The sequence below is a fragment of the Acartia tonsa genome, chromosome 11 (genome assembly GCF_053477335.1).
Source record: "Acartia tonsa isolate MP-2025a chromosome 11, ASM5347733v1, whole genome shotgun sequence".
Taxonomy (NCBI): domain Eukaryota; kingdom Metazoa; phylum Arthropoda; class Copepoda; order Calanoida; family Acartiidae; genus Acartia; species Acartia tonsa.
The window spans coordinates 19,327,747-19,340,890 of NC_137270.1; the positions used below are offsets into that span (position 1 = coordinate 19,327,747).

General features: G+C 33.0%; 1 long non-coding RNA gene across 1 annotated transcript; it reads left to right on the forward strand.

Annotated features, from left to right (window-relative positions):
* The first annotated feature begins 2,376 nt into the window (after positions 1-2,376).
* On the forward strand, positions 2,377-10,538 carry LOC145331519 (uncharacterized). The gene is made up of 3 exons (XR_013883770.1): positions 2,377-2,468; positions 9,666-9,700; positions 10,226-10,538. It is a non-coding gene; the product is annotated as an uncharacterized LOC145331519 (long non-coding RNA).
* The last annotated feature ends 2,606 nt before the right edge of the window (positions 10,539-13,144 follow it).

The following is a 13,144-nucleotide window of genomic DNA, read 5'->3' on the forward strand; positions in this document are numbered from 1 at the left end:
TACTCTAGGCTATTCCTAAAGACATTTAGTCGCAGGAGTTTGACAACAGAATATATGATCAGCACAGACAAAAATTGTTAATATAAGTGACACAATTGGTTGATTTTCAATGACCCAATAGAAAGGCTGCACAAGGCGGTTGCGATGGGGAGATACAGTAATTTAACCCTTTCTCCCTCTAGTGTTTTACTCTAATGACAAAAATATGCTTTATTTTTAATTACTAGAGCTGGAAAAAGCAATACAGTTTAATATCAATTAAGATTTTAAACTTGGTGTTAGGAATCGATATATTATTACTTGGATGTTGCACCAGGTTTTCTCCGATAAAGTAATGCTTGCAGCTGGATAAAATAATGATATCCCCCATCCTCTACCTTTAATATATCCGCCCCCCTCCTAATGGATGAACTAACTGACTTCTAAATAAGGTCCATATGAGCATGCTAATTTGATGACAAATTTCCGCCTGTCAATATAAACAAGTATTAGGATATATAAGTTGGAAGGAATTTTAATGTTAGAGGGAGATTTGAAATCTGCATCAAATTTTAAGGATATTTTATAAAATTCGTTTTTTGTGTAATTATTTATCTAAAATACAATTTAAGTTCATAAATTTTGACCAATAGGATAGGTGGTTTGGAAACTACCTGCGCTCTAATTGGTTGAATGAAGTGCGACACTTAAGCTTCTCCTATCAGATCAAAGATAATTTTCAATCCACAAATCACAGATGTCAAAATTAATTAACTTAAATTGTATTTCCGCTTTTAGATTAAGAAATATACAAAAACGAATTTTATTAAAAAAAAATCCTTTAAATTTGATGCAGATTTCAAATATCCCTCTAACATTAAAATTCTTTCCAACTTATATATCTTCACAAGTATATTATATATTCATATTGTTAGGTGTAACTCGAAATGTTTTGTTTTGACTTTTTTCTAGAAACATGTATATAAGCATTATTGTGTGTTAAACTCTGATAAAAGGTATAATTACTCATGGAGGGGGGAAGGATAATGGGCTTTTTATTACACTAGTCCCCAAACTTTTATAATAACGTTTTCTTATTCGGTGGCTTTGCAACTTTGGGGACTTGAATTGAATTTTGATTGGATGGATTATCAAGCATAGTATCCAACTAATCGTAATCTACAAAGGGGGTAATTTTGTGTATCATCATGAGGATGTACATCAATTTATGAGTAATTGTCTTATCCCTTTGGATCCCTGGATAAAAGGTATAATTACTTGCAGTCAAATAAAATTACAACTAGGATGACATGCACCAAAATATTCTTTATAATCCTTATATAGAAGTAACAGGCTCTACTTATCTTTCTGTCTGTACCAAAGGATCTCGCTAACCGCTGAACTGATATGGGTCCTTTACAGTGTAGCCTCAAATGGGTCCTGGGAAGGTTTATAACTATTTTAGCGGAGGGTAACACCAACCTCCCATGAGAAATCGCCCCTAGAAAAAATCCCGACCCCCTCCCTAAAAAAAAAAAATATTGTTTTCCTTCTAAAACTAAAATTTAAAAAAACCGATGGGCCTCTATAAACAAACTTATAGGCTAGCTCTTATGGAATGCAGAAAAATAATTAGAAAAATAATAAATATGCAGAGAAATTAATGTATAAACAAAGTGATAAACATACTTTCTTTAATAAAATTCTGTATTCTACAAAATTCAATACAAAATATATTGATGTTTGATGCAAGAGTAGCTATATGCTTCTTTGTTTTATGTATAGTATGTAACAAAAATTACGTTTCAACCAATTTTGTTTTAGTATTTATTTGACAATCAAGATCTTATGTTCCAGTTTTCTGCTCATGGTATTATGGAGATAGGACAATGGATAAAAGATTCATCTTATTCCCTATTACCTTCTGAAACTCTACAATTGGTAAATGTTAAATGTTAGGTGGAAGATTTTTTTAAAATCTTTAATAGCATATTTTAAATAACAATAAATTGATAAGTAGAAACTTTTTAATAGTTATTTATCGCATCGTATTATAGGCAGCTTTCTGTGGATATCAAATAGAAAAAGAACCTAGTAAAAGTGTCTGACTGATTATGACGTAAAAAAGAATTAGCCAATGAGAGGCCACTATAAATTTTACCATTGGTCAATAATGGCCTCTCATTGGCTAATTTTTTTTTACGTCATAATTAGTCCGACACTACTACTAGGTTCGTAAAAGTATTGCTGAGAATCGCTTCTTTTCTAGCGGATATCAATTAATTGAGGGGTATTTTTTAGCCAGCCGAAAGTATCAGTTTAATAAGAGTACATGAAAATCCAAGTAATTACACATCGGTTATTGGATGTTAAAGTTCTTGTACAACTTTCAGAACTAAAATGAGTGAGTTCATGAACAAGGAGCGACAGCAGAAATGGAAGAAGGTTGAAAATAAGGTGCACGAGGCTAAAGAAGATTATTATAAACGGTAGGTTAATTAATTTAAGTTTACTTTAGATGGTTTAATCTATACAGGGAGAAAAGGGGGAAATTAAATTATATTGTTTTTTTTATTTAGAGGGGGTAATCTGATGTATTATTTTTTCATCTGGAGGGGGTAAAATGAGGGGGTTTCAAAGTTTGAGGGGTTAAACACCTCTTTATCCCCACCCTTCGAAGCCTATAATTGGACCCTAAAGTTATTCAAACTTTTCAACCAATAATTTCAAAGAGGAGTAACGTTGCTTGTCTGATTGTTACGTGGTGTATATTAATCTTAAAAGCATTTAGACGTTTGGATAAAGCAAGTTGTATAATAGATGATGATAGGTTAGGAATCATTTAGACATTTACCAGAATGAGTTTAGTTATTGAGAGATAGGCCAACACTTGAAACTAAAGAGTAGGTGGACAACCCAGGATAGAAGGGTACAATGGGCTGTTAATTACACTAGTCCCCAAACTTTTGTAATAACGTTTTTTCATTCGTTGGCTTGGTAACTTTTGGGGCTTTTATTTAATTTTGATTTTCTACCACTAATTATAATCTACACATAATCTCATTAATTTATCGGCCATTGTCTTATCCCTTTAGATCCTTGTGTACAACCACCAATTTAAGTTGTTCTAAACAAGTGCAATAGGAAAAATGAGAATTAATGGAAAAGAATGAGTAAGCAAATGTAAATTTGAGCAACTCACACGTTTTTAACCCAAATTTCCTGCTTTCAAACCAATTAAGCCACTTGCATATAGTTTCCAGGCATATTTTCCTTAAATTTATAATGAGAATTTCTTAGTTCAACAATTTTAATAAAAAGTTATCTTGGAGGTGTACCTATCAATTACCTCATATGGCGGCCGAGCTGCGGTTCATGACACTTTAACATCAGGTCCAATAACCCAGAATAACTATGGGGAGCCAAATATCTTTTCTGTCCAAACGTCGTGGGTAGTAAGTAGCAACACCCAACGGTTGATAAACTTTTTCATTGCACAACCTTTGCATGTAAGTCCTAACTGTGCATGTTTTGGGACAAGGTATTCCCTCTATTCGGTGTATTAATGTTGCGGCAGTAGAAACCATTTTAACGTCTTTAGTTACTTTAGCAATTGATGGTCTACAATAAAACTTTGTGGAGATTAAAAGTTAGGTTAGGAGAGCTCCTAAATGATAGCTCCCCCTAGGGAGAAGGCATAAAGGGTTTTAATCCCCCAGTTATCTAATTAAGATTCATTGGGGAAGGGGAATCCTTATTTTTTCAATTATTTGTATTAAAGCGTTAAAAGGAAATAGCTTTTTGTATAACATTAGTCAAATTCTCACAACAATCTTTTAACATTCTATAACATCATGATTACTGGATGTATCATAATGAAACAATACTGTTACTATAACACTAAATAACTCTATGGAACTGTCACATTTTTATTTCATTTACCATAATTGTTTTTTGTGGGGAAAATAACTTTTATTTCCTGCGTCAATTTAGGATATGAAAATTTATAAAAACAAGGATGACAACATCCCTAAGTAGCGAAGCACAAAAAATCATGGATAAGAATACTGAGAAGGAGATTTAAAGAGCATTTGTTAAAGTCAAGAATAGATTTATTGGAGAAAAAATCACGAAACCTGTTATGTATTTCTATATTTTGTATGTTCAAGTAGCTAAAAACCTGCCTTAAAGCAGTCCGATCGCCATGAATGTTTCATACTTAATTATGCTAAATATAAATGGAAATGTTGACAAGAAGTTCCAGCTGTCTATGTTTTATAGGAGCTTAGAAAATCACGTTTCCTTTTAAAACGGTTCAGACCACAACATCTATAAAAAGAAAGGTCTGAAATCAAACAGTAGAACAAACGAACATTAACACTTATAGAGTGTCTAAACAAAATAGGCAGAATATTAGTTAAATTGCATATGCAAAATTGTATACAAACTTCCGATAAGGTTAGCTGAATTTAAGTTGCCGATTGTGTACACAGTTTCCTAGGTGTTTCGTCATCCTATCTCAATGTTTACTATACACTAGCTAAAAAAAAGTTCAAATTTCCCAAAAAAAATCAAAATTTAAATGAATAAACGATTTATACATTATACATTAAAAATTTTAATTTTTCATATTTTAATTTATTTGGAAGTTTGAAGCCTTTTTAGCAAGTAGTAAATATTGAGATAGGATGAAGAAACACCAAGGTAACTGTTACACAATCGGTAGCTCTAATAACCTCCGATAACGATTATAGAGTTGCTACGCTTTCTAAATTTGTACCTAACTGTTACAGGAATAATAATCCAAAGATTAAAATCGATAGGACATTTCTAACATGCCTAAATTAACTTTAAAATTAACTAAACTAACCGTTATATACAGACGTACCCTAATCATGAAAAACTTTACAAGTGAAAATATATTTTATCAGCTTGTTTACTTATTACTTATTACACGAATGCATTTGCTTTAATTATATTCTATTTTTGGGGAGTAAAACTTTTGCTTTTAATAATGTAAAATACGCAAATCAAATTTTAAGTTTTGTTTATGAGAAAACATTTATATAAATGTTTGGTTGCCTGGCCCCTGCCAGGGCTGGGCAGATGCATGTTGATGCTTTTAATTTAAAAGAGAGATTGTTTCATTTGGGTCATATTTAGACTTACAACTGATTTTTAAAATTGTTTAAAGTTGGTTTCTCTGAGAGTTACAGCCAGCTTCCAAGCCCTGCTTTCTTTTCATATTCATACTCAATGGTTTATGTCGATCGACTACACAGCAGTTTTGTTTAGGGGTGTCAGCTGACATATTATCAAAATAACGATGACTTATAGGTATATTATAATTACTTATGACTTTATTGAACATTATGGTAACTCTTAACCTCTTAAAAATGCTTAAAAATACTCTACAAAAAAAGAACAAAATATATGCTGTACAAAATTGGACCCTGAATTAAACAACCATTAATTATTATTATCTTTTCTGACGTAAGTTTGAAAGTTAATCCCTAAAAATCAGGCTCGGCAGTCGTGCCTAAGCCACATATGTAAGCCTTAGAGAAATCCGACTTTTACAATTTTAAAAATCAGCTGAAAATCTAAACCTGACCCAAATAAAGCAAACCTTCTTTTTTAGCAAATTTTCAAAGCACCCAAACGAGTTAAAATTTGAGGCTGATGTACGGATGCCGAGCCCTGCTAAAAATATCTGATCAATAATTACTATTGACAAAGTTTTGTTTCATAGTTATGATTGGCATTTACATTAAAATTTTTAAAAGTTAATCTCAAAACATAAATTTTATAAATGTAATTTTTTGGCATATTTTTGTAATTAGGTGTATTCGATTATAATAATAGGGTCTTAAATAGCAAATTTAATGTAATAGACAATCTGTGGTAAGCCGAAGCGTTTCAGCTCACCGGTTGCGAGTTCGAGTCCAACGAGCCTTAGCCTTGAATTATTCTACCAAAACAAACTAGCAGGATTTAGTCATACAGAAATTATATATTTAACTGAATACATTTACAATGGATGTTTACTATATATATACAACAGATTATAACAATAGGTTAGGTTTGAAGGGGGTGTGGGACACAAGGGCTTAGCCCACGGCGGTAGACAGGCTGTGGGGGTAGCTGTGGTAAAAGGGGAGGCAGCGCCTCCCGGTTGTATAGTTGCGTGAGGGGGGCGTGATAGCTGCGTGTCCGTGCCCCTCCCCATATTTAGTCAGGCCAATTTGACCGCTGCGCCGCGGGGTCACCAGCGGTCATGAGGTAAATGGTGATATAATGGGATTAGTGCAGAAGGCTTGTTATGATAAGTCACTGCGTAGCAATTCTGTAAACTACCCGTCCGTCTGTTGCCGTATTACCACAAATCAAATAGATTTAAACCGTGAAACAGATTTGCCGTTTCCATTTATTTTTCTTTATCTTTCGATAACTGTATTAATTTAAGGGAGTAAGGGAGGGGACAATGGATCGAATATTCAATTTTTAAGGAGTCTCAGACTTTGGGGACTGGCTTAAAGGGAATGTGCACGAATACAGCAGATTCTTACTGATTTTGGGGACTTGCGCATCAATGCCCCGCTAACTAGCTGAGCTAGTTTTGAATATGCAGACAGAAAAGTTTGTTATTTATCGCTGGTTTTAACAAATATTTTTTTCCAAGAAAATGTCTTTTCATGTATAGAAACTCTACTGTGATATTTATTTATTAAATAATCTAAGAAACGCTTGACTTTAGGGGTCAGTTATAAATATATCAGAAGGGTTGGGGTAGTTCTAAACAAGATTTTTCTAGTGATTAATTACAGAATGTTTACTACATTGTGATGTGTTGATAATTTAATTTTCAAGTAAATGATTTTTTTCTTAGAACTAATTTTGTTCTAAATTAGGTTACCATGATCCCTTTACAATTTTGGTAAAATTTTCTTGATAATTCTGGTTTTCATTGCTTTTCAGCGAACCCTCTTAAATTGAATTAATTGCCTATTGTCCCCTCCCTTACTCCCTGATTAATTTATCTGAGACTAGCGGCTACGCCCCTAGAGGCCTCTAGGGACACTTGTGGAGGGGGAAGTCGAATTTGATAACCCAATTTCTTATTTTAGATTAAATTTTAGGTAAAAAGAAATCGTTATAACCCCAAGAAAATCGTTATAAACCTTCCCGGGACCTATGAGAAGCTACCCTGTTAAGGAGAACCCGATCGGTTCAGCGGTTAGTGAGATCCTTCGGTACAAACAAACACAAAGACACATAGACATCCTGTTACTTTATTATAAGGATTTATCTGAGATAATAAACAGAGGTATATAGAAATATTGGAGGCCTTAGCCCCAAAACAGGCGCATATCATTAATATTGCTAGTTAGGGCAAACAATGGATTTGTTAAATGTTACTTAACCTAATACAAAGGGGCGTGGACAGGAATTTGTTATTGGGACGTGTAAAGTGCACTCAAAAACATGTATACCCCCCGCAAAACAAATCAATATGGGTGGAGTTTATCCACCGCTCTTATTTTTGCCAGGGAGGTGGATACACCCTCTTTCTACACGCCTCTGTAATACCCAGGGAGTAAGGGAGGGGACAATGGATTGAATATTCAATTTTTAGGAGTCTCATACTTTGTGTACTGGCTTAAAGGGAATGTGCAAGAATTCAGCAGTTTCTGACTGACTTTGGGTACTAGCGCACAGAATGCCGCTAACTCGTTTGTAAGTTTTGAATATTGCAGACAAGTATCAATAAACTTAATTTGTTATGATGTGGCTAATTTAAAAAAAAATTCTCTCCGGAAAATATCATTTCATAGATAAAAACTTTATTGTGATATTTGTTTAATAAACAGTTTAAGAATCCAATTAAATTTTGGTCAGCAAATACTCTTAAATTGAATTAATTGCCCATTGTCCCCTCCCTTACTCCCTGGTAATACCCCTTTAGAAATTGTTAACTTTAGACTAATGATAACACTTTTATAACAAAATATTCCATAGCCCATCCAAAGTAAATAATACATGTATTGCAATAAAAACAGGGATCTAAAGGGATAAGTCAATTAATTGATATACATCCACAATAATCAAAAAAAAATTACCCCTTCTGTAGATTACAATTTGTGGTTGAAACGTTTGGTCACTCAATTTAATGAACCAACCAATAAAAATTCAATAAGAGTCCCTAAATTTATTTAGTCAACAAATAAGAAAACATTATTTAAAACTTTGGGGACTAGTGTAATAAACAGCCCAATGTCCCCTCATAGTATATTATCCCCCTGCAAATTTCAAGCTTTTTTCTGATATTTTATTTGTTACTAGCGGCTTCGCCCCTAGCCTCTAGGGGCTTTGCCCCAAGAGGTTTGATCAAACCAATTTTTCGTATTTTAGATTTAAAATAAAAAAGAAAAAAAAATTTTTTTTTGGGGGGGGGATTTTTTTTTTTTTTTGGGGGGGGGGGTTAGTCGACCCCACTATTTTAATTTTAGTTTTAAAAAGAAATTTTTTTTTTTTTTTGGGGGGGGGGTATTTTTCTTTTTTGGGGGGGTTAGGGGTGTCCCACCCCCCAAGAAAATAGTTATAAACCTTCCCGGGAACTATGAGAAGCTACCCTGTTAAGGAGAACCCGATCGGTTCAGCGGTTAGCGAGATCCTTCGCTACAAACAAACAGACAAACACACAAACACACAATCACACAAACACACAATCACACAAACACACAAACACACAAACAAACAGACAGACATCGTTCTACTTTGTATTATAGATATTATAAAAACACTGTAAGGTTATTATTAGTAATGAAAGTTAAGTGAAATAAAACTAATAAACAATGATAATTTTAACTTTTTCATTGTATAAAAAGTACAACTTAATATTGCAGTAAAATTTTATATTTTTGTTCTCTTCCTTTCCTCTGTCTGTGTGTCTATCCTCATAATAAAGTAATAGGATCTGTTTATGTCTGTCTGTACCATCAGATCTCGCAATTCTCCACCACCCTCCCTCCTTCTTCAAGTTTTAGATATAAAGTTTCAATATTCCTTGACTGTTTTAAAATATCTCAGAAAGGGCGAGAATCAATGTGTTTTTCCTTCTAGAAAACCTTTTTAAAATATTAGGTTTAAGTGAAATTACATTCGAAAATTAGGAAATTAAGGGGAGGGTAGGCAACCTAAAAAAAATATAAAAAATGGAAGGGAATATTTTTTTCTTTAATAAATATTTCAACTCTGCAACAATTATTCCATCCCTTTATGTTATCTTAATAAACAGCATTTGTGGAAAAAAATTAATAGAAGTAATTTTAGTTCTTAGTAACTACTCTGTAATTCATTTTGTCTGTAAGTCCGTCAATAAGTACTTAACTCTATTAGGGAAATGTGATTTTTTTCTCAGTGGCTATTCAAGATATACTGCTAGTTTTTTGTTCATAGATTCCATATACCTATGAGCATCCAATATGTAATTTAGTTTGTCCGTCGGAATGTAAGTCATGTTACAAAATATATATTAAAAATGAAAAAATATAATATAATAAGGTTTCTTGGTTTTTTCTCCAATAGAATTATCATTATTTTAAATTCTCTTGTCCGTATTCCCATCAATGATTTTTTGTGATTCGCTACTTATGGAAGTTGACATCTTTTTTTTTTTATTTTAGGTACCAAAACCAGGCCGTCAGGGATCAAAGCGAAGGTAAACATTTCAATCAACAAGTATGACAACATCCATAAGGCTGCAGTGGCGTGCAGAGGATTTGGCCATGGCAATACCTAAAATTTACTCAAATCAAGGGTGGTGCATATTAGACTTTTAGAAGGATATAGAACACTATTTCGGGGGTGTAAAGGGGTTTTCTCTTAGGGGGGTGTTAAGGATTGAATCCCTTAGGGGGAGAAAAGGGGTGAAACCTTTGAGGGGTATATCCACCCCCCCCCTTAATTTTTAAATTTAGGGGCTCTTAAAATTGGGGGGAGGAGAAGTCGACTTCCCCACCTTCAGTTTTAGATCATAAAAGAGAAAAAATGTGGAAGTCTTTTTTCAGGGGCGATTTCTCTTGGGAGGATGGTGATACCTTTCCCCAAAATATTTTTACACAGTAATTTGACAAGCTACAGTTTAAAGGAGAAACATATCAGTTCTGTGGTTGCATAGATCCTTCGGTAAAGACAGACAGATTCATATCCTGTAACCTTTATTATAAAGATTTAATTATTTCAGAATTGAAAGAGTTTATAAGAAAAGAAGACATGTTTCGGTTTGTAGTGTACGCAACCAAGAAGGTCAAAATGGAACATACAATGCAATATCTTTACTCAATATAAAAAGCTGCGTGGCATTCCCAGATTTTCTGCGCATCAATTTCCATGAGACGCGCAGTATTTAATATTTATATATATTTTATACTCTCTTCACAATGTTTAAAGTTCCTGCACTTTAAATTATAATTCTACACTTCCAAAATATTGTACATTAAGTTTACGATACTAACATATTAACGTACAATTTAGCTATAAGTTACTCTTAAAGCATTGTATCCATAGGCATTTTGCTTCCAAATAAAAAATCAATCACAATTTAAAATTGTGATTTTAAAACTCCCCCTCACCACTTACCAAAAAAACTTTGTTTTAAAATAAGGGCCCGGCAGTCGTAAACCGCACTTAAGCCTTTTGGAAATCAACGTTTTACAGTTTTAAAAATCAGTTATAAGTATAAAGTTGACAATTTTCAAAGCACCCAGACAGGTTTAAATGTTAGGTTTAATCGCGGTTGCCGAGCCCTGCTTAAAATCTATGCTGTTATTGAGCGGTATCGAAATTAATTTATTTAAAATAGCCTTAAATGCAAAAATAATTATATATCGCATCGTATTATAGACAGCTTTCCGGATACATTAAAATGAAAAATTATAAAATAATACAGTTTTGTAAACCACAAGGGGCCGAAGGCACGGGCTAACAAAGCTGGTTTTAATATTGTGATTTTTATTTTAGTATTCATTGAAAATCGTTGTAATACGATGCTATACATGATTTTCAGTATGGCTGAGAACCGGTTCTAATCCAGCAGACAATAATCGGTTTCAAGACATATTGGAAAAGTTCTATAAATTGTTTGTGATAATAATTAATAAAATATTCTATTTAATACACAATTATATTTCAAAACACAAAATATATTTTCTGAATTGAATGTAACTTTCTGTATAATATACATAACTTACTTTCTGTGATTTTAGTTTAGTTAAAAACATAAATATTTTTATTTGTCATACTATTTAAATATACATAGAATCTTAGATGTTTTTTTTTAAGCGAAGATTTTCTATTATTAGGGTCGCACCGTCCGTGCGGAAGGGTTAACAATGATTCCTATGTTATAGGTATCATCGTTTTGAATGATAATTCCTGTAACAGTCAGGTACGAATTAGGAACTGTAGTAATACTATATTCGTTACCAATCGTCAATTTAAAATATGTTGATTTTTAACATTTTAACAACATTTTTTTAAGTGATATAATTATCCTATTTAATTGAATTTTGGAATACATATTCCTATTACAAAAAGGTACAATGTTATCAACAATTATAATTATTTCCTTGAACAGTATCCTTGTCCTGTATAAAGTATCTATGTAAATTTGGGTCTCAATGTTTTTTTGATGATAGATCAGGTCGCTGATTGTTGATGTCATATCGCCTATCAGAGCGGATCTGACAATCCTGTATTTAAGCAATCTTGTAACAAATTTACTTACAATTTTGTTTAGTCATATATATTCTGTTTTTTCATTTCTGTCATTTACATGTGTTAATGTTCGTTTGTCCTACCTTTTCATAGCTTCGCTTTTATGGCTGTTGTCATCCTTGTTTTATCTTTAATTAATATAAACAAGAAAAAATATGTAATCACCACTTTGAACGTCTTTGGGGCTGGATATATAGTTGGCCAAATACCAGATATCCGGCTGATTTTTAATCCTTGTACTAAAGTAACAGGATGTCTGTGTGTTTGTACCGAAGGATCTCGCTTACCGCTGAACCGATCGGGTTCTCCTTAACAGGGTAGCTTCTCATAAGTCCCGGGAAGGTTTATAACTATTTTGGGGGAGGTTACCACCACCCTCTCAGGAGAAATCGCCCCACAGTGAGCCCAGGAATCCAACTTTGTGGAAAAAATTATTTATGCCCAAAATCGAACTTTAGAAAATCAAATATTTTAAAAGTCCATGTTAAAATTCATCATATTAGAGGAGGTTTGCCATTTTAAATTAATGAAAAATTTAAAAAATTTAAGTTTTTATGGCCTTCTGAAGTTGTTACCCTGGAATTCACGAAATTTAGATACAAAAATCTCCCCAAAAAAATATTTTTAAATTTTTTTTTGTTTTACTTGCCATTTAATCAAATATTAACTTAGGACGTAATGTAATAACATTTTAGAAAGTTTGTGCAATTATCTAACGCTGGATAACAAGAAACTAAATAGTTTTGTATAAAAAACCTCTTGAATCCATATTAAAGAAAGTTGGTGAAAATGCAAAAAAAAGCACGTTGAATATTTTTTTAAGCTCTGATTCAAATACCTTGATCTTTTTAGCAACGAGGTGAAAATTTTTAGGATGAAGTTCTAGCATTAATTAGGCAATATATAAGAGGATCCCATTGGTCTTATCAACTTTCACTTAGTTGCTTAACCTCTATAGATATTTTTGTAAAGGTCGTTTTAAGCTATTTTTAGTGTATAATCCTTATATAATTTGTTGCCGGATTTCATTATAGAGAAAAATCCTTTTACAGGGTAAAAATCTGGCAAAATGTCTTTCCGAAAAATCATGGCATAAAATTTTTCCACCAGTGGTGGAAAAGTTAGAGCAACTCAAAATAAAATTTTACTATGCCCTTGTGTATTGGACCCTGAGGGCCTCCTGGAGGGGCTACCAGAAATCTAAAGGTATCTTTAGAACCACAATATCCGGCTCTAACTGCACTCAGAAGAAGTCAGAGATAATTGCCGGCCGCCTTCCGTCCTTTAATTGGCGGCAAAGTTAGCACACCAAAAAAATGACAATTTTTTGTTGTGTTTTTTGCACACAGGGCGGCATGTGTTTGTGGCCCAGCCACTTGTATTACCA